The following is a 23,035-nucleotide window of genomic DNA, read 5'->3' as shown; positions in this document are numbered from 1 at the left end:
TTTTCAATTTCATGGTCTTATAGCTCAAAATAATCAGTAAATGCATGAAAAATAACAAATGAAGTCAGAAAGGGTTGTAAATTGGTGATGTGGCTTTGAATGGTGCATTTTGAACACAGAAAAACAAGGGGGTTCAAATAAGTTCAAAAAAATTGAAATCCCTTTGTAACAGACGAGTTTCCGTATGAAACCCTGATACTTCGAAGGAGATTGTTTGTTTTGTACACGAAGTGCATCCAGTTTTTGTCGTAAGCCTCCCTACTTTCTTGCACATGTTATGTGGGTGAAATGATGATACATGCCAACTTGGAACCTTTTCAGAGTTCATTTCAAATGCTTTTCAATGTCATGGTCCCATAGCTCAAAATAATCAGTAAATGCATGAAAAATAACAAATAAATTTAGAAAGGGTTGTAAATTGATGATGTGGCTTTGAATGGTGCATTTAATTTGAACAGAGAAAAACAAGGGGGTTCAAATAAGTTCAAAAAAACTGAAATCCCTTTGTCACACACGAGTTTCCGTATGAAACCGTGATACTTCGAAGGAGATTGTCCGTTTTGTACACGAAGTGCATCCAGTTTTTGCCGTAAGGCTCTCTACTTTCTTGCACATGCTATGTGGGTGAAATGATGATACCATGCCAACTTCGAACCTTTTCAGAGTTCATTTCAAATGCTTTTCAATTTCATGGTATTATAGCTCAAAATAATCAGTAAATGCATGAAAAATAACAAATGAAGTCGGGAAGGGTTGTAAATTGATAATTTATCTTTCAATGGTGCATTTTGAACACAGAAAAACAGGGGGTTCAAATAAGTTCAAAAAATTGAAATCCCTTTGTAAGAGACGAGTTTCCGTATGAAACCCTGATACTTCGAAGGAGATTGTCTGTTTTGTACACGAAGTGCATCCAGTTTTTGCCGTAAGCTTCTCTACTTTCTTGGACATGCTATGTGGGTGAAATGATGATACCATGCCAACTTGGAACCTTTTAAGAGTTCATTTCAAATGCTTTTCAATTTCATGGTCTTATAGCTCAAAATAATCAGTAAATGCATGAAAAATAACAAACGAAGTCAGAAAGGGTTGTAAATTGAGTATGTGGCTTTGAATGGTGCATTTTGAACACAGAAAAACAAGGGGGTTCAAATAAGTTTAAAAAAATTGAAATCCGTTTGTAAGAGACGAGTTTCCGTATGAAACCGTGATACTTCGAAGGCGATTGTCTGTTTTGTACACGAAGTGCTTCTAGTTTTTGTCGTAAGCCTCTCTACTTTCTTGCACGTGCTATGTGGGTGAAATGATGATACCATGCCAACTTGGAACCTTTTCAGAGTTCTTTTCAAATGCTTTACAATTTCATGGTCCCATAGTTCAAAATAATTAGTAAATGCATGAAAAATAACAAATAAAGTCAGAAAGGGTTGTAAATTGATGACATGGCTTTGAATGGTGCATTTTGAACACAGAAAAACAAGGGGGTTCAAATAAGTTCAAAAAAATTGAAATCCCTTTGTAACAAAAGAGTTTCCATATGAAACCCTGATACTTCGAAAGGAGATTGTCCGTTTTGTACACGAAGTGCATCCAGTTTTTGTCGTTAGCCTCTCTAATTTCTTGCACATGCTATGTGGGTGAAATGATGATACCATGCCAACTTGGAACCATTTCAGAGTTCATTTCAAATGCTTTTCAATTTCATGGTCTTATAGCTCAAAATAATCAGTAAATGCATGAAAAATAACAAATGAAGTCAAAAAGGGTAGTAAATTGATGATGTGGCTTTTAGTGGTGCATTTTGAACACAGAAAAACAAGGGGGTTCAAATAAGTTCAAAAAAATTGAAATCCCTTTGTAACAAACGAGTTTCCGTATGAAACCCTGATACTTCGAAGGAGATTGTTTGTTTTGTACACGAAGTGCATCCAGTTTTTGTCGTAAGCCTCCCTACTTTCTTGCACAAGCTATGTGGGTGAAATGATGATACCAGGCCAACTTCGAACCTTTTCAGAGTTCATTTCAAATGCTTTTCAATTTCATGGTCCCATAGCTCAAAATAATCAGTAAATGCATGAAAAATAACAAATAAAGTCAGAAAGGGTTGTAAATTGATGATGTGGCTTTGAATGGTGCATTTTGAACACAGAAAAACAAGGGGGTTCAAATAAGTTCAAAACAACTGAAATCCCTTTGTAACACACGAGTTTCCGTATGAAACCGTGATACTTCGAAGGAGATTGTCCGTTTTGTACACGAAGTGCATCCAGTTTTTGCCGTTAGCCTCCATACTTTCTTGCACATGCTATGTGGGTGAAATGATGATACGATGCCAACTTGGAACCTTTTCAGAGTTCATTTCAAATGTTTTTCAATTTCATGGTCTTATAGCTCAAAATAATCAGTAAATGCATGAAAAATAACAAATGAAGTCAGAAATGGTTGAAATTGGTGATGTGGCTTTGAATGGTGCATTTTGAACATAGAAAAACTAGGGGGTTCAAATAAGTTCAAAAAAATTGAAATCCCCTTGTAACAGACGAGTTTCCATATGAAACCCTCATACTTCGAAGTAGATTGTCTGTTTTGTACACGAAGTGCATCCAGTTTTTGCCGTAAGCCTCTCTACTTTCTTGCACATGCTATGTGGGTGAAATGATGATACCATGCCAACTTGGAACCTTCTCAGAGTTCATTTCAAATGATTTTCAATTTCATGGTCTTATAGCTCAAAATAATCACTAAATGCATGAAAAATAACAAATGAAGTCAGAAAGGGTTGTAAATTGATGATGTGGCTTTGAATGGTGCATTTTGAACACAGAAAAACAAGGGGGTTCAAATAAGTTCAGAAAAATTGAAATCCCTTTGTAACAGACGAGTTTTCGTATGAAACCGTGATACTTCGAAAGGAGATTGTCCGCTTTGTACACGAAATGCATCCAGTTTTTGCCGTAAGCCTCTCTAATTTCTTGCACATGCTATGTGGGTGAAATGATGACACCATGCCAACTTGGAACCTTTTCAGAGTTCATTTCAAATGCTTTTCAATTTCATGGTCTTATAGCTCAAAATAATCAGTAAATGCACGAAAAATAACAAACGAAGTCAGAAAGGGTTGTAAATTGAGTATGTGGCTTTGAATGGTGCATTTTGAACACAGAAAAACAAGGGGGTTCAAATAAGTTTAAAAAAATTGAAATCCGTTTGTAAGAGACGAGTTTCCGTATGAAACCGTGATACTTCGAAGGAGATTGTCTGTTTTGTACACGAAGTGCTTCTAGTTTTTGTCGTAAGCCTCTATACTTTCTTGCACGTGCTATGTGGGTGAAATGATGATACCATGCCAACTTGGAACCTTTTCAGAGTTCATTTCAAATGCTTTACAATTTCATGGTCCCATAGCTCAAAATAATTAGTAAATGCATGAAAAATAACAAATAAAGTCAGAAAGGGTTGTAAATTGATGACATGGCTTTGAATGGTGCATTTTGAACACAGAAAAACAAGGGGGTTCAAATAAGTTCAAAAAAATTGAAATCCCTTTGTAACAAAAGAGTTTCTGTATGAAACCCTGATACTTCGAAAGGAGATTGTCCGTTTTGTACACGAAGTGCATCCAGTTTTTGTCGTTAGCCTCTCTAATTTCTTGCACATGCTATGTGGGTGAAATGATGATGCCATGCCAACTTGGAACCATTTCAGAGTTCATTTCAAATGCTTTTCAATTTCATGGTCTTATAGCTCAAAATAATCAGTAAATGCATGAAAAATAACAAATGAAGTCAAAAAGGGTTGTAAATTGATGATGTGGCTTTTAGTGGTGCATTTTGAACACAGAAAAACAAGGGGGTTCAAATAAGTTCAAAAAAATTGAAATCCCTTTGTAACAAACGAGTTTCCGTATGAAACCCTGATACTTCGAAGGAGATTGTTTGTTTTGTACACGAAGTGCATCCAGTTTTTGTCGTAAGCCTCCCTACTTTCTTGCACAAGCTATGTGGGTGAAATGATGATACCAGGCCAACTTCGAACCTTTTCAGAGTTCATTTCAAATGCTTTTCAATTTCATGGTCCCATAGCTCAAAATAATCAGTAAATGCATGAAAGATAACAAATAAAGTCAGAAAGGGTTGTAAATTGATGATGTGGCTTTGAATGGTGCATTTTGAACACAGAAAAACAAGGGGGTTCAAATAAGTTCAAAAAAACAGAAATCCCTTTGTAACACACGAGTTTCCGTATGAAACCGTGATACTTCGAAGGAGATTGTCCGTTTTGTACACGAAGTGCATCCAGATTTTGCCGTTAGCCTCCATTCTTTCTTGCACATGCTATGTGGGTGAAATGATGATACGATGCCAACTTGGAACCTTTTGAGAGTTCATTTCAAATGCTTTTCAATTTCATGGTCTTATAGCTCAAAATAAACAGTAAATGCATGAAAAATAACAAATGAAGTCAGAAATGGTTGAAATTGGTGATGTGGCTTTGAATGGTGCATTTTGAACATAGAAAAACAAGGGGGTTCAAACAGGTTCAAAAAAATTGAAATCCCTTTGTAACAAACGAGTTTCCATATGAAACCCTCATACTTCGAAGTAGATTGTCTGTTTTGTACACGAAGTGCATCCAGTTTTTGCCGTAAGCCTCTCTACTTTCTTGCACATGCTATGTGGGTGAAATGATGATACCATGCCAACTTGGAACGTTTTCAGAGTTCATTTCAAATGCTTTTCAATTTATGGTCTTATAGCTCAAAATAACACTAAATGCATGAAAAATAACAAATGAAGTCAGAAAGGGTTGTAAATTGATGATGTGGCTTTGAATGGTGCATTTTGAACACAGAAAAACAAGGGGGTTCAAATAAGTTCAGAAAAATTGAAATCCCTTTGTAACAGACGAGTTTCCGTATGAAACCGTGATACTTCGAAAGGAGATTGTCCGTTTTGTACACGAAATGCATCCAGTTTTTGCCGTAAGCCTCTCTAATTTCTTGCACATGCTATGTGGGTGAAATGATGATACCATGCCAACTTGGAACCTTTTCAGAGTTCATTTCAAATGCTTTTCAATTTCATGGTCTTATAGCTCAAAATAATCAGTAAATGCATGAAAAATAACAAATGAAGTCAGAAAGGGTTGTAAATTGAGTATGTGGCTTTGAATGGTGCATTTTGAACACAGAAAAACAAGGGGGTTCAAATAAGTTCAAAAAAATTGAAATCCCTTTGTAACAAACGAGTTTCCGTATGAAACCCTGATACTTCGAAGGAGATTGTTTGTTTTGTACACGAAGTGCATCCAGTTTTTGTCGTAAGCCTCCCTACTTTCTTGCACAAGCTATGTGGGTGAAATGATGATACCAGGCCAACTTCGAACCTTTTCAGAGTTCATTTCAAATGCTTTTCAATTTCATGGTCCCATAGCTCAAAATAATCAGTAAATGCATGAAAAATAACAAATAAAGTCAGAAAGGGTTGTAAATTGATGATGTGGCTTTGAATGGTGCATTTTGAACACAGAAAAACAAGGGGGTTCAAATAAGTTCAAAAAAACAGAAATCCCTTTGTAACACACGAGTTTCCGTATGAAACCGTGATACTTCGAAGGAGATTGTCCGTTTTGTACACGAAGTGCATCCAGATTTTGCCGTTAGCCTCCATTCTTTCTTGCACATGCTATGTGGGTGAAATGATGATACGATGCCAACTTGGAACCTTTTGAGAGTTCATTTCAAATGCTTTTCAATTTCATGGTCTTATAGCTCAAAATAAACAGTAAATGCATGAAAAATAACAAATGAAGTCAGAAATGGTTGAAATTGGTGATGTGGCTTTGAATGGTGCATTTTGAACATAGAAAAACAAGGGGGTTCAAACAGGTTCAAAAAAATTGAAATCCCTTTGTAACAAACGAGTTTCCATATGAAACCCTCATACTTCGAAGTAGATTGTCTGTTTTGTACACGAAGTGCATCCAGTTTTTGCCGTAAGCCTCTCTACTTTCTTGCACATGCTATGTGGGTGAAATGATGATACCATGCCAACTTGGAACCTTTTCAGAGTTCATTTCAAATGCTTTTCAATTTATGGTCTTATAGCTCAAAATAACACTAAATGCATGAAAAATAACAAATGAAGTCAGAAAGGGTTGTAAATTGATGATGTGGCTTTGAATGGTGCATTTTGAACACAGAAAAACAAGGGGGTTCAAATAAGTTCAGAAAAATTGAAATCCCTTTGTAACAGACGAGTTTCCGTATGAAACCGTGATACTTCGAAAGGAGATTGTCCGTTTTGTACACGAAATGCATCCAGTTTTTGCCGTAAGCCTCTCTAATTTCTTGCACATGCTATGTGGGTGAAGTGATGATACCATGCCAACTTGGAACCTTTTCAGAGTTCATTTCAAATGCTTTTCAATTTCATGGTCTTATAGCTCAAAATAATCAGTAAATGCATGAAAAATAACAAATGAAGTCAGAAAGGGTTGTAAATTGAGTATGTGGCTTTGAATGGTGCATTTTGAACACAGAAAAACAAGGGGGTTCAAATAAGTTTAAAAAAATTGAAATCCGTTTGTAAGAGACGAGTTTCCGTATGAAACCGTGATACTTCGAAGGCGATTGTCTGTTTTGTACACGAAGTGCTTCTAGTTTTTGTCGTAAGCCTCTCTACTTTCTTGCACGTGCTATGTGGGTGAAATGATGATACCATGCCAACTTGGAACCTTTTCAGAGTTCATTTCAAATGCTTTACAATTTCATGGTCCCATAGTTCAAAATAATTAGTAAATGCATGAAAAATAACAAATAAAGTCAGAAAGGGTTGTAAATTGATGACATGGCTTTGAATGGTGCATTTTGAACACAGAAAAACAAGGGGGTTCAAATAAGTTCAAAAAAATTGAAATCCCTTTGTAACAAAAGAGTTTCCGTATGAAACCGTGATACTTCGAAAGGAGATTGTCCGTTTTGTACACGAAGTGCATCCAGTTTTTGTCGTTAGCCTCTCTAATTTCTTGCACATGCTATGTGGGTGAAATGATGATACCATGCCAACTTGGAACCATTTCAGAGTTCATTTCAAATGCTTTTCAATTTCATGGTCTTATAGCTCAAAATAATCAGTAAATGCATGAAAAATAACAAATGAAGTCAAAAAGGGTAGTAAATTGATGATGTGGCTTTTAGTGGTGCATTTTGAACACAGAAAAACAAGGGGGTTCAAATAAGTTCAAAAAAATTGAAATCCCTTTGTAACAAACGAGTTTCCGTATGAAACCCTGATACTTCGAAGGAGATTGTTTGTTTTGTACACGAAGTGCATCCAGTTTTTGTCGTAAGCCTCCCTACTTTCTTGCACAAGCTATGTGGGTGAAATGATGATACCATGCCAACTTCGAACCTTTTCAGAGTTCATTTCAAATGCTTTTCAATTTCATGGTCCCATAGCTCAAAATAATCAGTAAATGCATGAAAAATAACAAATAAAGTCAGAAAGGGTTGTAAATTGATGATGTGGCTTTGAATGGTGCATTTTGAACACAGAAAAACAAGGGGGTTCAAATAAGTTCAAAAAAACAGAAATCCCTTTGTAACACACGAGTTTCCGTATGAAACCGTGATACTTCGAAGGAGATTGTCCGTTTTGTACACGAAGTGCATCCAGATTTTGCCGTTAGCCTCCATACTTTCTTGCACATGCTATGTGGGTGAAATGATGATACGATGCCAACTTGGAACCTTTTGAGAGTTCATTTCAAATGCTTTTCAATTTCATGGTCTTATAGCTCAAAATAAACAGTAAATGCATGAAAAATAACAAATGAAGTCAGAAATGGTTGAAATTGGTGATGTGGCTTTGAATGGTGCATTTTGAACATAGAAAAACAAGGGGGTTCAAACAGGTTCAAAAAAATTGAAATCCCTTTGTAACAGACGAGTTTCCATATGAAACCCTCATACTTCGAAGTAGATTGTCTCTTTTGTACACGAAGTGCATCCAGTTTTTGCCGTAAGCCTCTCTACTTTCTTGCACATGCTATGTGGGTGAAATGATGATACCATGCCAACTTGGAACCTTTTCAGAGTTCATTTCAAATGCTTTTCAATTTATGGTCTTATAGCTCAAAATAACACTAAATGCATGAAAAATAACAAATGAAGTCAGAAAGGGTTGTAAATTGATGATGTGTCTTTGAATGGTGCATTTTGAACACAGAAAAACAAGGGGGTTCAAATAAGTTCAGAAAAATTGAAATCCCTTTGTAACAGACGAGTTTCCGTATGAAACCGTGATACTTTGAAAGGAGATTGTCCGTTTTGTACACGAAATGCATCCAGTTTTTGCCGTAAGCCTCTCTAATTTCTTGCACATGCTATGTGGGTGAAATGATGATACCATGCCAACTTGGAACCTTTTCAGAGTTCATTTCAAATGCTTTTCAATTTCATGGTCTTATAGCTCAAAATAATCAGTAAATGCATGAAAAATAACAAATGAAGTCAGAAAGGGTTGTAAATTGAGTATGTGGCTTTGAATGGTGCATTTTGAACACAGAAAAACAAGGGGGTTCAAATAAGTTTAAAAAAATTGAAATCCGTTTGTAAGAGACGAGTTTCCGTATGAAACCGTGATACTTCGAAGGCGATTGTCTGTTTTGTACACGAAGTGCTTCTAGTTTTTGTCGTAAGCCTCTCTACTTTCTTTCACGTGCTATGTGGGTGAAATGATGATACCATGCCAACTTGGAACCTTTTCAGAGTTCATTTCAAATGCTTTACAATTTCATGGTCCCATAGTTCAAAATAATTAGTAAATGCATGAAAAATAACAAATAAAGTCAGAAAGGGTTGTAAATTGATGACATGGCTTTGAATGGTGCATTTTGAACACAGAAAAACAAGGGGGTTCAAATAAGTTCAAAAAAATTGAAATCCCTTTGTAACAAAAGAGTTTCCATATGAAACCCTGATACTTCGAAAGGAGATTGTCCGTTTTGTACACGAAGTGCATCCAGTTTTTGTCGTTAGCCTCTCTAATTTCTTGCACATGCTATGTGGGTGAAATGATGATACCATGCCAACTTGGAACCATTTCAGAGTTCATTTCAAATGCTTTTCAATTTCATGGTCTTATAGCTCAAAATAATCAGTAAATGCATGAAAAATAACAAATGAAGTCAAAAAGGGTAGTAAATTGATGATGTGGCTTTTAGTGGTGCATTTTGAACACAGAAAAACAAGGGGGTTCAAATAAGTTCAAAAAAATTGAAATCCCTTTGTAACAAACGAGTTTCCGTATGAAACCCTGATACTTCGAAGGAGATTGTTTGTTTTGTACACGAAGTGCATCCAGTTTTTGTCGTAAGCCTCCCTACTTTCTTGCACAAGCTATGTGGGTGAAATGATGATACCAGGCCAACTTCGAACCTTTTCAGAGTTCATTTCAAATGCTTTTCAATTTCATGGCCCCATAGCTCAAAATAATCAGTAAATGCATGAAAAATAACAAATAAAGTCAGAAAGGGTTGTAAATTGATGATGTGGCTTTGAATGGTGCATTTTGAACACAGAAAAACAAGGGGGTTCAAATAAGTTCAAAAAAACTGAAATCCCTTTGTAACACACGAGTTTCCGTATGAAACCGTGATACTTCGAAGGAGATTGTCCGTTTTGTACACGAAGTGCATCCAGATTTTGCCGTTAGCCTCCATACTTTCTTGCACATGCTATGTGGGTGAAATGATGATACCATGCCAACTTGGAACCTTTTGAGAGTTCATTTCAAATGCTTTTCAATTTCATGGTCTTATAGCTCAAAATAAACAGTAAATGCATGAAAAATAACAAATGAAGTCAGAAATGGTTGAAATTGGTGATGTGGCTTTGAATGGTGCATTTTGAACATAGAGAAACAAGGGGGTTCAAATAGGTTCAAAAAAATTGAAATCCCTCTGTAACAGACGAGTTTCCATCTGAAACCCTCATACTTCGAAGGAGATTGTCTGTTTTGTACACGAAGTGCATCCAGTTTTTGCCGTAAGCCTCTCTACTTTCTTGTACATGCTATGTGGGTGAAATGATGATACCATGCCAACTTGGAACCTTTTGAGAGTTCATTTCAAATGCTTTTCAATTTCATGGTCTTATAGCTCAAAATAATCAGTAAATGCATGAAAAATAACAAATGAAGTCAAAAAGGGTTGTAAATTGATGATGTGGCTTTTAATGGTGCATTTTGAACACAGAAAAACAAGGGGGTTAAAATAAGTTCAAAAAAATTGAAATCCCTTTGTAACAAACGAGTTTCCGTATGAAACCCTGATACTTCGAAGGAGATTGTTTGTTTTGTACACGAAGTGCATCCAGATTTTGTCGTAAGCCTCTCTCCTTTCTTGCACATGCTATGTGGGTGAAATGATGATACCATGCCAACTTCGAACCTTTTCAGAGTTCATTTCAAATGCTTTTCAATTTCATGGTCCCATAGCTCAAAATAATCAGTAAATGCATGAAAAATAACAAATAAAGTCAGAAAGGGTTGTAAATTGATGATGTGGCTTTGAATGGTGCATTTTGAACACAGGAAAACAAGGGGGTTCAAATAAGTTCAAAAAAACTGAAATCCCTTTGTAACACACGAGTTTCCATATGAAACCGTGATACTTCGAAGGAGATTGTCCGTTTTTTCACGAAGTGCATCCAGTTATTGCCGTTAGCCTCCATACTTTCTTGCACATGCTATGAGGGTGAAATGTTGATACCATGCCAACTTGGAACCATTTCAGAGTTCATTTCAAATGATTTTCAATTTCATGGTCTTATAGCTCAAAATAATCAGTAAATGCATGAAAAATAACAAATGAAGTTGGGAAGGGTTGTAAATTGAAGATATGTCTTTCAATGGTACATTTTAAACACAGAAAAACAAGGGGGTTCAAATAAGTTCAAAAAAAATTAAAATCCGTTTGTAAGAGACGAGTTTCCGTATGAAACCCTGATACTTCGAAGGAGATTGTCCATTTTGTACACGAAGTGCATCCAGTTTTTGCCGTAAGCCTCTCTACTTTCTTGCACATGCTATGTGGGTGAAATGATGATACCATGCCAACTTGGAACCTTTTAAGAGTTCATTTCAAATGCTTTTCAATTTCATGGTCTTATAGCTCAAAATAATCAGTAAATGCATGAAAAATAACAAATAAAGTCAGAAAGGGTTGTAAATTGATGATGTGGCTTTGAATGGTGCATTTTGAACACACAAAAACAAGGGGGTTCAAATAAGTTCAAGAAAATTGAAATCACGTTGTAACACACGAGTTTCCGTATGAAACCCTCATACTTCGAAGGAGATTGTTCGTTTTGTACACGAAGTGCATCCAGTTTTTGCCATAAGCCTCTCTACTTTCTTGCACATGCTATGTGGGTGAAATAATGATACCATCCCAACTTGGAACCTTCTCATAGTTCATTTCAAATGCTTTTCAATTTCATGGTCTTATTGCTCAAAATAATCACTAAATGCATGAAAAATAACAAATGAAGTCAGAAAGGGTTGTAAATTGATGATGTGGCTTTGAATGGTGCATTTTGAACACAAAAAAACAAGGGGGTTCAAATAAGTTCAAAAAAATTGAAATCCCTTTGTAACAAACGAGTTTCCGTATGAAACCCTCATATTTCGAAGGAGATTGTGTGTTTTGTACACGAAGTGCATCCAGTTTTTGCCGTAAGCCTCTCTACTTTCTTGCACATGCTATGTGGGTGAAATGATGATACCATGCCAACTTGGAACCTTTTGAGAGTTCATTTCAAATGTTTTTCAATTTCATGGTCTTATAGCTCAAAATAATCAGTAAATGCATGAAAAATAACAAATGAAGTCAGAAATGGTTGAAATTGATGATGTGGCTTTGAATGGTGCATTCTGAACATAGAAAAACAAGGGGGTTCAAATAAGTTCAAGAAAATTGAAATCCCTTTGTAACAGACGAGTTTCCGTATGAAACCCTCATACTTCGAAGGAGATTGTCTGTTTTGTACACGAAGTGCATCCAGTTTTTGTCGTAAGCCTCTCTACTTTCTTGCACATGCTATGTGGGTGAAATGATGATACCATGCCAACTTGGAACCTTCTCAGAGTTCATTTCAAATGCTTTTCAATTTCATTGTCTTATAGCTCAAAATAATCACTAAATGCATGAAAAATAACAAATGAAGTCAGAAAGGGTTGTAAATTGATGATGTGGCTTTGAATGGTGCATTTTGAACACAGAAAAACAAGGGGGTTCAAATAAGTTCAAAAAAATTGAAATCCCTTTGTAACACACGAGTTTCCGTATGAAACCGTGATACTTCGAAAGGAGATTGTCCGTTTTGTACACGAAATGCATCCAGTTTTTGCCGTAAGCCTCTCTAATTTCTTGCACATGCTATGTGGGTGAAATGATAACACCATGCCAACTTGGAACCTTTTCAGAGTTCATTCCAAATGCTTTTCAATTTCATGGTCTTATAGCTCAAAATAATCAGTAAATGCATGAAAAATAACAAATGAAGTCAGAAAGGGTTGTAAATTGAGTATGTGGCTTTGAATGGTGCATTTTGAACACAGAAAAACAAGGGGGTTCAAATAAGTTTAGAAAAATTGAAATCCGTTTGTAAGAGACGAGTTTCCGTATGAAACCGTGATACTTCGAAGGAGATTGTCTCTTTTGTACACGAAGTGCTTCTAGTTTTTGTTGTAAGCCTCTCTACTTTCTTGCACGTGCTATGTGGGTGAAATGATGATACCATGCTAACTTGGAACCTTTTCAGAGTTCATTTCAAATGCTTTTCAATTTCATGGTCTGATAGCTCAAAATAATCAGTAAATGCATGAAAAATAACAAATGAAGTCAGAAAGGGTTGTAAATTGATTATGTGGCTTTGAATGGTGCATTTTGAACACAGAAACACAAGGGGGTTCAAATAATTTAAAAAAATTGAAATCCGTTTGTAAGAGACGAGTTTCCGTATGAAACCCTGATACTTCAAAGGAGATTGTCTGTTTTGTACACGAAGTGCTTCTAGTTTTTGTCGTAAGCCTCTCTACTTTCTTGCAGGTGCTATGTGGGTGAAATGATGATACCATGCCAACTTGGAACCTTTTCACAGTTCATTTCAAATGCTTTTCAATTTCATGGTCCCATAGCTCAAAATAATTAGTAAATGCATGAAAAATAACAAATAAAGTGAGTAAGGGTTGTAAATTGATGATGTGGCTTTGAATGGTGCATTTTCAACACAGAAAAACAAGGGGGTTCAAATAAGTTCAAAAAAATTGAAATCCCTTTGTAACAGACGAGTTTCCGTATGAAATCTTGATACTTCGAAAGGAGATTGTCCATTTTGTACACGAAGTCCATCCAGTTTTTGCCGTAAGCCTCTCTAATTTCTTGCACATGCTATGTGGGTGAAATGATGATACCATGCCAACTTGGAACCTTTTGAGAGTTCATTTCAAATGCTTTTCAATTTCATGGTCTTATAGCTCAAAATAATGAGTAAATGCATGAAAAATAACAAATGAAGTCAGAAAGGGTTGTAAATTGATGATGTGGCTTTGAATGGTGCATTTTGAACACACAAAAACAAGGGGGTTCAAATAAGTTCAAAAAAATTGAAATCCCTTTGTAACATACGAGTTTCCGTATGAAACCGTGATACTTCGAAGGAGATTGTTTGTTTTGTACACGAAGTGCATCCAGTTTTTGCCGTAAGCCTCTCTACTTTCTTGCACATGCTATGTGGGTGAAATGATGATACCATGCCAACTTGGAACCTTTTCAGAGTTCATTTCAAATGCTTTTCAATTTCATGGTCCCATAGCTCAAAATAATTAGTAAATGCATGAAAAATAACAAATAAAGTCAAAAAGGGTTGTAAATTGATGATGTGGCTTTGAATGGTGCATTTTGAACACAGAAAAACAAGGGGGTTAAAATAAGTTCAAAAAAATTGAAATCCCTTTGTAACAGACGAGTTTCCGTATGAAACCGTGATACTTCGAAAGGAGATTGTCCGTTTTGTACACGAAGTGCATCTAGTTTTTGCCGTAAGCCTCTCTAATTTCTTGCACATGCTATATGGGTGAAATGATGATACCATGCCAACTTGGAACCTTTTCAGAGTTCATTTCAAATGCTTTTCAATTTCGTGGTCTTATAGCTCAAAATAATGAGTAAATGAATGAAAAATAACAAATGAAGTCAGAAAGGGTTGTAAATTGATGATGTGGCTTTGAATGGTGCATTTTGAACATAGAAAAACTGGGGGGTTCAAATAAGTTCTAAAAAATTGAAATCCCTTTGTAACATACGAGTTTCCACATGAAACCGTGATACTTCGAAGGAGATTGACAGTTTTGTACACGAAGTGCATCCAGGTTTTGCCGTAAGCCTCTCTACTTTCTTGCATATGCTATGTGGGTGAAATGATGATACCATGCCAACTTGAAACCTTTTCAGAGTTCATTTCAAATGCTTTTCAATTTCATGGTCCCATAGCTCAAAATAATTAGTAAATGCATGAAAAATAACAAATGAAGTCAGAAACAAAATAAAATAAAATAAATAAATAATTTGAAACAAAATAATATAAACTTTAATGAAATAGATAAGTAGAAGCAAAAACAAACTTTAATAACATAAATAAAATTTGTGAAACTAAAATTATCAAAGTATTTTCTGTTCAAAACATTATAAGCAACTTCTAGTATTATTGAAACTAAAATTATATAAAATTCATGCAACTAAAATGATCAAAGTATTTTCTGTTCAAAATCATTAAAAGCAAAAAGAATTTTCATAAAGAACTTTTTTTGTTAGAAACTTTAATAGCAAAAAGAATTATCATAAAATAAAATTAATAAGTAATTATAAACAAAATTAAATAAAATAAATAAGTATTTTGTTGTCAGTAGAAACAAAACAAAATAAATAAAGAAAAAAAGAAAACAAAAAAACTGGGAAAAAATTAAAAATTTGCCACCAACTGGGCCACCACGGTCTGAATACGACTAGAAACCCATCCATGGGCCAGGATTCAGGCCCGCAGTAGGCCCAGAAGGCCCATCAGGCAAACCAGTAGCAAGTAGGCCCATAAGCCTGCAGTGGAGAGGAGCTCGAGAGGGGTGCGGCAGTGGGGCTTATAAACCACTGCACGCCCCTCTCAACTAGCGAGGTGGGACTAAACTTTGGCCGCGACGCGGGCAGCCTTTGGTCCCGGTTGGTGGCACCAACCGGGACTAAAGGGGGTGCATTGGTACCGGTTCGTGGCACCAACCGGCACCAAAGGCCGCCGCTTCCCGCCCTTTGGGCTGCTGAAAAGTGACCTTTAGTCCCGGTTAGTGCTACCAACCGGGACCAAAGGCCGCCGCTTCCCGCCCTTTGGGCTGCTAAAAGTGACCTTTAGTCTGGTGGCACCAACCGGGACTAAAGGGGGCATTGGTACCGGTTGGTGGCACCAACCGGTACCAATGGCTTTGCTATACAAGCCAGCAGTTGTGAAAATTTCGTCAGTTCTTCGATCCCTCCGACGACGCCGCCAGGCTGCCCGAGCTCGCCGTGCCTCTGCCGCGCCCCGACCATGCTGCCGTTGCCCGGCCCGACCACGCCGTCGTCGCCCCTGCCCCCCGACCACGCCACGCGCCCTCGCCGTGCCTCTACCGCGCCCCTACCCGCCTCGTCAACGCCGTCGCCGCCCTTTGCCCCATCGATCGCCATCGCCCTGCCCCGACCACGCCGCTGTCTCCCCTGCCCCGACCACGCCGCCGTCGCCGCCCTCTACACCAACGCCGGCGCCGTGCCTCTGCCCCTGCCCCGACCACGCCGCACCTCTCCTTGGTCAGGCCGACGCCGGCGCCGTGCCTGTGTCTCTGCCCCTGTCCTCTCCTTTGTTTTTTAGATTATATGATGTTTTTTTCCAGATTATGTGTATATGTGTGAGCATATGTATGTGTGTATATCTCATTATATGTCTTTTTTTTAGATTTTTGTTCATATAAATGATGATTTATTTTTTGCATTTTTATAAAAATGTATATATGTATGTATGTTCTCTCTGCAAATAAAAGTTAGATTTTTAGTACATTTGGGTACATTTTAGGTTAGTTTTATCTATATATGTTCTCTGATTTAGTACATTTTAGGTTAGTTTCGTTTTTAGAAAAGTTTTATATATTTAGAAAAAGAAGGAATAGAAGGAAGAAGGAAGAAGGAAGAACAAGAAAAAAAAATATATATGCAAAAGTTACATTTTTAGAAAAGTATTATATATAGCTAGGAAGATAAATAAGAAGAAGAAAAAGAATGAGAGGAGAAAAAGGAAAATAAGAAGAGGAAGAAAGGAGAAGAAGAGGAGAGGAAGTAGAGGAGAAATAAATAAGAAGAGGAAAAAAGAAGAAAAAGAAGAGGAGAAGAAGAAAGGAATAAAGGAGAAAGAAGAAAAAAATAGAAAATTTCTATTTTTTTCTTCTTTCTCCTCTATTCCTTTCTTCTTCTACTTTTTTTTCTTCTTTTTTTCTTCGATTGCTTCTCTTCTATTTCTTTCTTCTTATTTTTTATCGGGTATGTCGTTGTCGATATACCCCCTCCCGATCGAACTTCAACACAAGGGGGGGGTACTGTTGGGGAACGTCGCATGGGAAACAAAAATTTTCCTACGCACACGAAGACCTATCATGGTGATGCCCATCTACGAGAGGGGATGAGTGATCTACGTACCCTTGTAGATTGTACAGCAGAAGCATTAGAGAACGCGGTTGATGTAGTGGAACGTCCTCACGTCCCTCGATCCGCCCCGCGAACAATCCCGCGATCAGTCCCACGATCTAGTACCGAACGGACGGCACCTCCGCGTTCAGCACACGTACAGCTCGACGATGATCTCGGCCTTCTTGATCCAGCAAGAGAGACGGAGAGGTAGAAGAGTTCTCCGGCAGCGTGACGGCGCTCCGGAGGTTGGTGATGATCTTGTCTCAGCAGGGCTCCGCCCGAGCTCCGCAGAAACACGATCTAGAGGAAAAACTATGGAGATATGTGGTCGGGCAGCCGTGAGAAAGTCGTCTCAAATCTGCCCTAAAAGCCCCATATATATAGGAGGAGGGAGGGGGACCTTGCCTTGGGGTCCAAGGGATCCCCAAGGGGTCGGCCGAGCCAGGGGGGAGGACTCTCCCCCCCAAACCGAGTCCTACTTGGTTTGGTGGGAGGGAGTCCTTCCCCCTTCCCACTTCTTCCTTTTTTTTCTTTCCTTTGATTTTTTCTCTCTTGGCGCATAGGGGATTGGTGGGCTGTCCCACCAGCCCACTAAGGGCTGGTGTGACCCCCCCCAAATGCCTATGGGCTTCCCCGGAGTGGGTTGCCCCCCTCCGGTGAACTCCCGGAACCCATTCGTCATTCCCGGTACATTCCCGGTAATTCCGAAAACCTTCCGGTAATCAAATGAGGTCATCCTATATATCAATTTTCGTTTCCGGACCATTCCGGAAACCCTCGTGACGTCCGTGATCTCATCCGGGACTCCGAACAACATTCAGTAACCAACCATATAACTCAAATACGCATAAAACAACGTCGAACCTTAAGTGTGCAGACCCTGCGGGTTCGAGAACTATGTAGACATGACCCGAGAGACTCCTCGGTCAATATCCAATAGCGGGACCTGGATGCCCATATTGGATCCTACATATTCTACGAAGATCTTATCGTTTGAACCTCAGTGTCAAGGATTCATATAATCCCGTATGTCATTCCCTTTGTCCTTCGGTATGTTACTTGCCCGAGATTCGATCGTCAGTATCCGCATACCTATTTCAATCTCGTTTACCGGCAAGTCTCTTTACTCGTTCCGTAATACAAGATCCCGCAACTTACACTAAGTTACATTGCTTGCAAGGCTTGTGTGTGATGTTGTATTACCGAGTGGGCCCCGAGATACCTCTCCGTCACACGGAGTGACAAATCCCAGTCTTGATCCATACTAACTCAACTAACACCTTCGGAGATACCTGTAGAGCATCTTTATAGTCACCCAGTTACGTTGCGACGTTTGATACACACAAAACATTCCTCCGGTGTCAGTGAGTTATATGATCTCATGGTCATAGGAATAAATACTTGACACGCAGAAAACAGTAGCAACAAAATGACACGATCAACATGCTACGTCTATTAGTTTGGGTCTAGTCCATCACGTGATTCTCCCAATGACGTGATCCAGTTATCAAGCAACAACACCTTGTTCATAATCAGAAGACACTGACTATCATTGATCAACTGGCTAGCCAACTAGAGGCATGCTAGGGACGGTGTTTTGTCTATGTATCCACACATGTAAATGAGTCTTCATTCAATACAATTACAGCATGGATAATAAACTATTATCTTGATACAGGATTTATAATAATAACTAAATATTTATTATTGCCTCTAGGGCATAATTCCAACAGTCTCCCACTTGCACTAGAGTCAATAATCTAGCCCTCACATCACCATGTGAATTACATTGTAATAAATCTAACACCCATACAGTTCTGGTGTCGATCATGTTTTGGCCGTGGAAGAGGTTTAGTCAGCGAGTCTGCTACATTCAGATCCGTGTGCACTTTGCATATATTTACGTCCTCCTCCTCGACGTAGTCGCGGATGAGGTTGAAGCGTCGTTTGATGTGTCTGGTCTTCTTGTGAAACCTTGGTTCCTTTGCTAAGGCAATGGCACCAGTGTTGTCACAGAACAAGGTTATTGGATCCAGTGCACTTGGCACTACTCCAAGATCCGTCATGAACTGCTTCATCCAGACACCCTCCTTAGCCGCCTCCGAGGCAGCCATGTACTCCGCTTCACATGTAGAATCTGCTACGACGCTTTGCTTGGAACTGCACCAGCTTACTGCACCCCCATTAAGAATAAATACGTATCCGGTTTGCGACTTAGAGTCGTCCGGATCTGTGTCAAAGCTTGCATCGACGTAACCTTTTACGGCGTGCTCTTCGTCACCTCCATACATGAGAAACATCTCCTTAGTCCTTTTCAGGTACTTCAGGATATTCTTGACCGCCGTCCAGTGATCCACTCCTGGATTACTCTGGAACCTACCTGCCATACTTATGGCCAGGCTAACATCCGGTCTAGTGCACAGCATCGCATACATGATAGAGCCTATGGCTGAAGCATAGGGGACGGAGCGCATATGCTCTCTATCTTCATTAGTTGCTGGGCACTGAGTCTTACTCAATCTCGTACCTTGTAACACTGGCAAGAACCCTTTCTTGGACTGTTCCATTTTGAACCTCTTCAAAACTTTATCAAGGTATGTGCTTTGTGAAAGTCCTATCACGCGTTTTGATCTATCCCTATAGATCTTAATGCCTAGAATGTAAGCAGCTTCTCCTAGGTCCTTCATAGAGAAACTTTTATTCAAGTAACCTTTTATGCTCTCCAAAAGCTCTACGTTGTTTCCAATCAGTAATATGTCATCCACATATAATATTAGAAACGCCACAGAGCTCCCACTCACTTTCTTGTAAATACAAGATTCTCCAACCACTTGTATAAACCCAAATGCTTTGATCACCTCATCAAAGCGCTTGTTCCAACTCCGAGATGCTTGCACCAGTCCATAAATGGATCGTTGGAGCTTGCACACCTTGTCAGCATTTTTAGGATCAACAAAACCTTCGGGTTGCATCATATACAACTTTTCCTTAAAGAAACCATTAAGGAACGCTGTTTTGACATCCATCTGCCAGATTTCATAATCGAAAAATGCAGCTATTGCTAACATGATTCTGACGGACTTAAGCATCGCTACGGGTGAGAAGGTCTCATCGTAGTCAACTCCTGGAACTTGTGAAAAACCCTTTGCCACAAGTCGAGCTTTATAAACGGTCACATTACCGTCAGCGTCCGTCTTCTTCTTAAAGATCCATTTGTTCTGAATAGCCTTGCGGCCCTCAGGTAGTATCTCCAAAGTCCACACTTTGTTCTCATACATGGATCCTATCTCGGATTTCATGGCTTCTAGCCATTTGTTGGAATCTGGGCCCACCATTGCTTCTTCATAATTTGCAGGTTCATTGTTGTCTAACAACATGATTGACAAGACGGGATTACCGTACCACTCTGGAGCAGCGCGTGATCTCGTCGACCTGCGTGGTTCAACAGAAACTTGAACTGGAGTTTCATGATCATCATCATTAACTTCCTCCTCAACCGGCCTCGCAACGACAGAGGTTTCCCCTTGCCCTGCGCCACCATCCAGAGGGATGAGAGGTTCGACAACCTCGTCAAGTTCTATCTTCCTCCCACTCAATTCTCTCGAGAGAAACTCCTTCTCGAGAAAAGTTCCATTTTTAGCAACAAACACTTTGCCCTCGGATTTGAGATAGAAGGTGTACCCAACTGTCTCTTTTGGGTAACCTATGAAGACGCACCTTTCCGCTTTGGGTTCCAGCTTTTCAGGCTGAAGCTTTTTGACATAAGCATCACATCCCCAAACTTTAAGAAACGACAACTTTGGTCTTTTGCCATACCACAGTTCGTATGGTGTCGTCTCAACGGATTTTGATGGTGCCCTATTTAAAGTGAATGCAGTTGTTTCTAATGCATAACCCCAAAATGATAACGGCAAATCAGTAAGAGACATCATAGATCGCACCATCTCTAACAAAGTACGATTACGACGTTCGGACACACCATTACGCTGTGGTGTTCCAGGCGGTGTTAACTGCGAAACAATTCCACATTGTTTTAAGTGAGTACCAAACTCGAAACTCAGATATTCACCCCCACGATCAGACCGTAGGAACTTGATCTTCTTGTTACGATGATTTTCTACTTCACTCTGAAATTGCTTGAACTTTTCAAATGTTTCAGACTTGTGCTTCATCAAGTAGACATAACCATATCTACTTAAATCGTCAGTGAAGGTGAGAAAATAACGATATCCGCCGCGTGCCTCCACGCTCATCGGACCACACACATCGGTATGTATGATTTCCAACAAGTCACTTGCACGCTCCATTGTTCCGGAGAACGGAGTTTTAGTCATCTTGCCCATGAGGCATGGTTCGCACGTGTCAAGTGAATCAAAGTCAAGTGACTCCAAAAGTTCATCAGCATGGAGTTTCTTCATGCGCTTTACACCAATATGACCAAAGCGGCAGTGCCACAAAAATATGGCGCTATCATTGTTTACTCTAACTCTTTTGGTCTCAATGTTATGTATGTGCGTATCGCTATCGAGATTCAATATGAACAATCCTCTCACATTCGGTGCATGACCATAAAAGATGTTACTCATAGAAATAGAACAACCATTATTCTCAGACTTAAAAGAGTAACCGTCTCGCAATAAACAAGATCCAGATATAATGTTCATGCTCAACACAGGCACTAAATAACAATGATTTAAGTTCATCACTAATCCCGATGGTAGTTGAAGTGACACGGTGCTGACGGCGATTGCATCAACCTTGGAACCGTTTCCTACGCGCATCGTCACTTCGTCTTTCGCCAGCCTTCGTCTATTCCGCAGTTCCTGCTTCGAGTTGCAAATGTGAGCAACAGAACCGGTATCGAATACCCAGGCACTACTACGAGAGCCGGTTAAGTACACATCAATAACATGTATATCAAATATACCTGATTTTTCTTTGCCCGCCTTCTTATCTGCCAGATACTTGGGGCAATTGCGCTTCCAGTGACCCATACCCTTGCAATAGAAGCACTCTATTTCAGGCTTAGGTCCAGCCTTGGGTTTTTTCGGCGGATTGGCAACAGGCTTGCCGCTCTTCTTCGAATTGCCCTTCTTGCCTTTGCCGTTTCTCTTGAAACTAGTGGTCTTTCTCACCATCAACACTTGATGCTCTTTACGGAGTTCAGACTCTGCGACTTTCAGCATTGCAAACAACTCGCCGGGAGACTTGTTCATCCCTTGCATGTTGTAGTTCAACACAAAGCCTTTATAGCTTGGCGGCAGTGATTGGAGGATTCTGTCAGTGATAGCTTCTTGCGGGAGTTCAATCCCCAGTTCAGCTAGACGGTTTGAGTACCCAGACATTTTGAGCACATGTTCACTGACAGACGAGTTTTCCTCCATCTTGCAAGCATAGAATTTATCGGAGGTCTCATACCTCTCGATCCGGGCGTTCTTCTGAAAGATAAACTTCAACTCCTGGAACATCTCAAATGCTCCATGACGCTCAAAGCGACGTTGAAGTCCCGGTTCCAAGCCATACAAGACTGCACATTGAACTATTGAGTAGTCCTCCTTACGCGCTAACCAGGCGTTCTTAACATCCTGATCAGCCGTAGCGGGTGGTTCATCTCCTAGCGCAGCATTAAGGACATAATCCTTCTTTCCAGCTTGTAAGATTAGCTTAAGATTACGAGCCTAGTCTACAAAGTTGCTTCCATCATCTTTCAACTTAGCTTTCTCTAGGAACGTATTAAAATTCAGGATGACACTTGCGTGAGCCATGATCTACAACACAAATATATTCAAAGTGTACTTAGACTATGTTCAAGATAATTAGAGTTCAACTTAATCAAATTATATGCTAAACTCCCACTCAAAAAGTACATCTCTCTAGTCATTTGAGTGGTTCATGATCCACTTACACTATCCCAAGTCCGATCATCACGTGAGTCGAGAGTAGTTTCAGTGGTAAGCATCCCTATGCTAATCATATCAACTATATGATTCATGATCGACCTTTCGGTCTCATGTGTTCCGAGGCCATGTCTGCACATGCTAGGCTCGTCAAGCTTAACCCGAGTGTTCCGCGTGCGCAACTGTTTTGCACCCGTTGTATGTGAACGTTGAGTCTATCACACCCGATCATCACATGGTGTCTCGAAACGACGAACTGTAGCAACGGTGCACAGTCGGGGAGAACACAATTTCGTCTTGAAATTTTAGTGAGAGATCACCTCATAATGCTACCGTCGTTCTAAGCAAAATAAGGTGCATAAAAGGATTAACAT

The sequence above is a fragment of the Hordeum vulgare genome, chromosome 7H, assembly GCF_904849725.1.
Source record: "Hordeum vulgare subsp. vulgare chromosome 7H, MorexV3_pseudomolecules_assembly, whole genome shotgun sequence".
Lineage (NCBI taxonomy): Eukaryota > Viridiplantae > Streptophyta > Magnoliopsida > Poales > Poaceae > Hordeum > Hordeum vulgare.
This window is presented reverse-complemented; position numbering follows the sequence as displayed.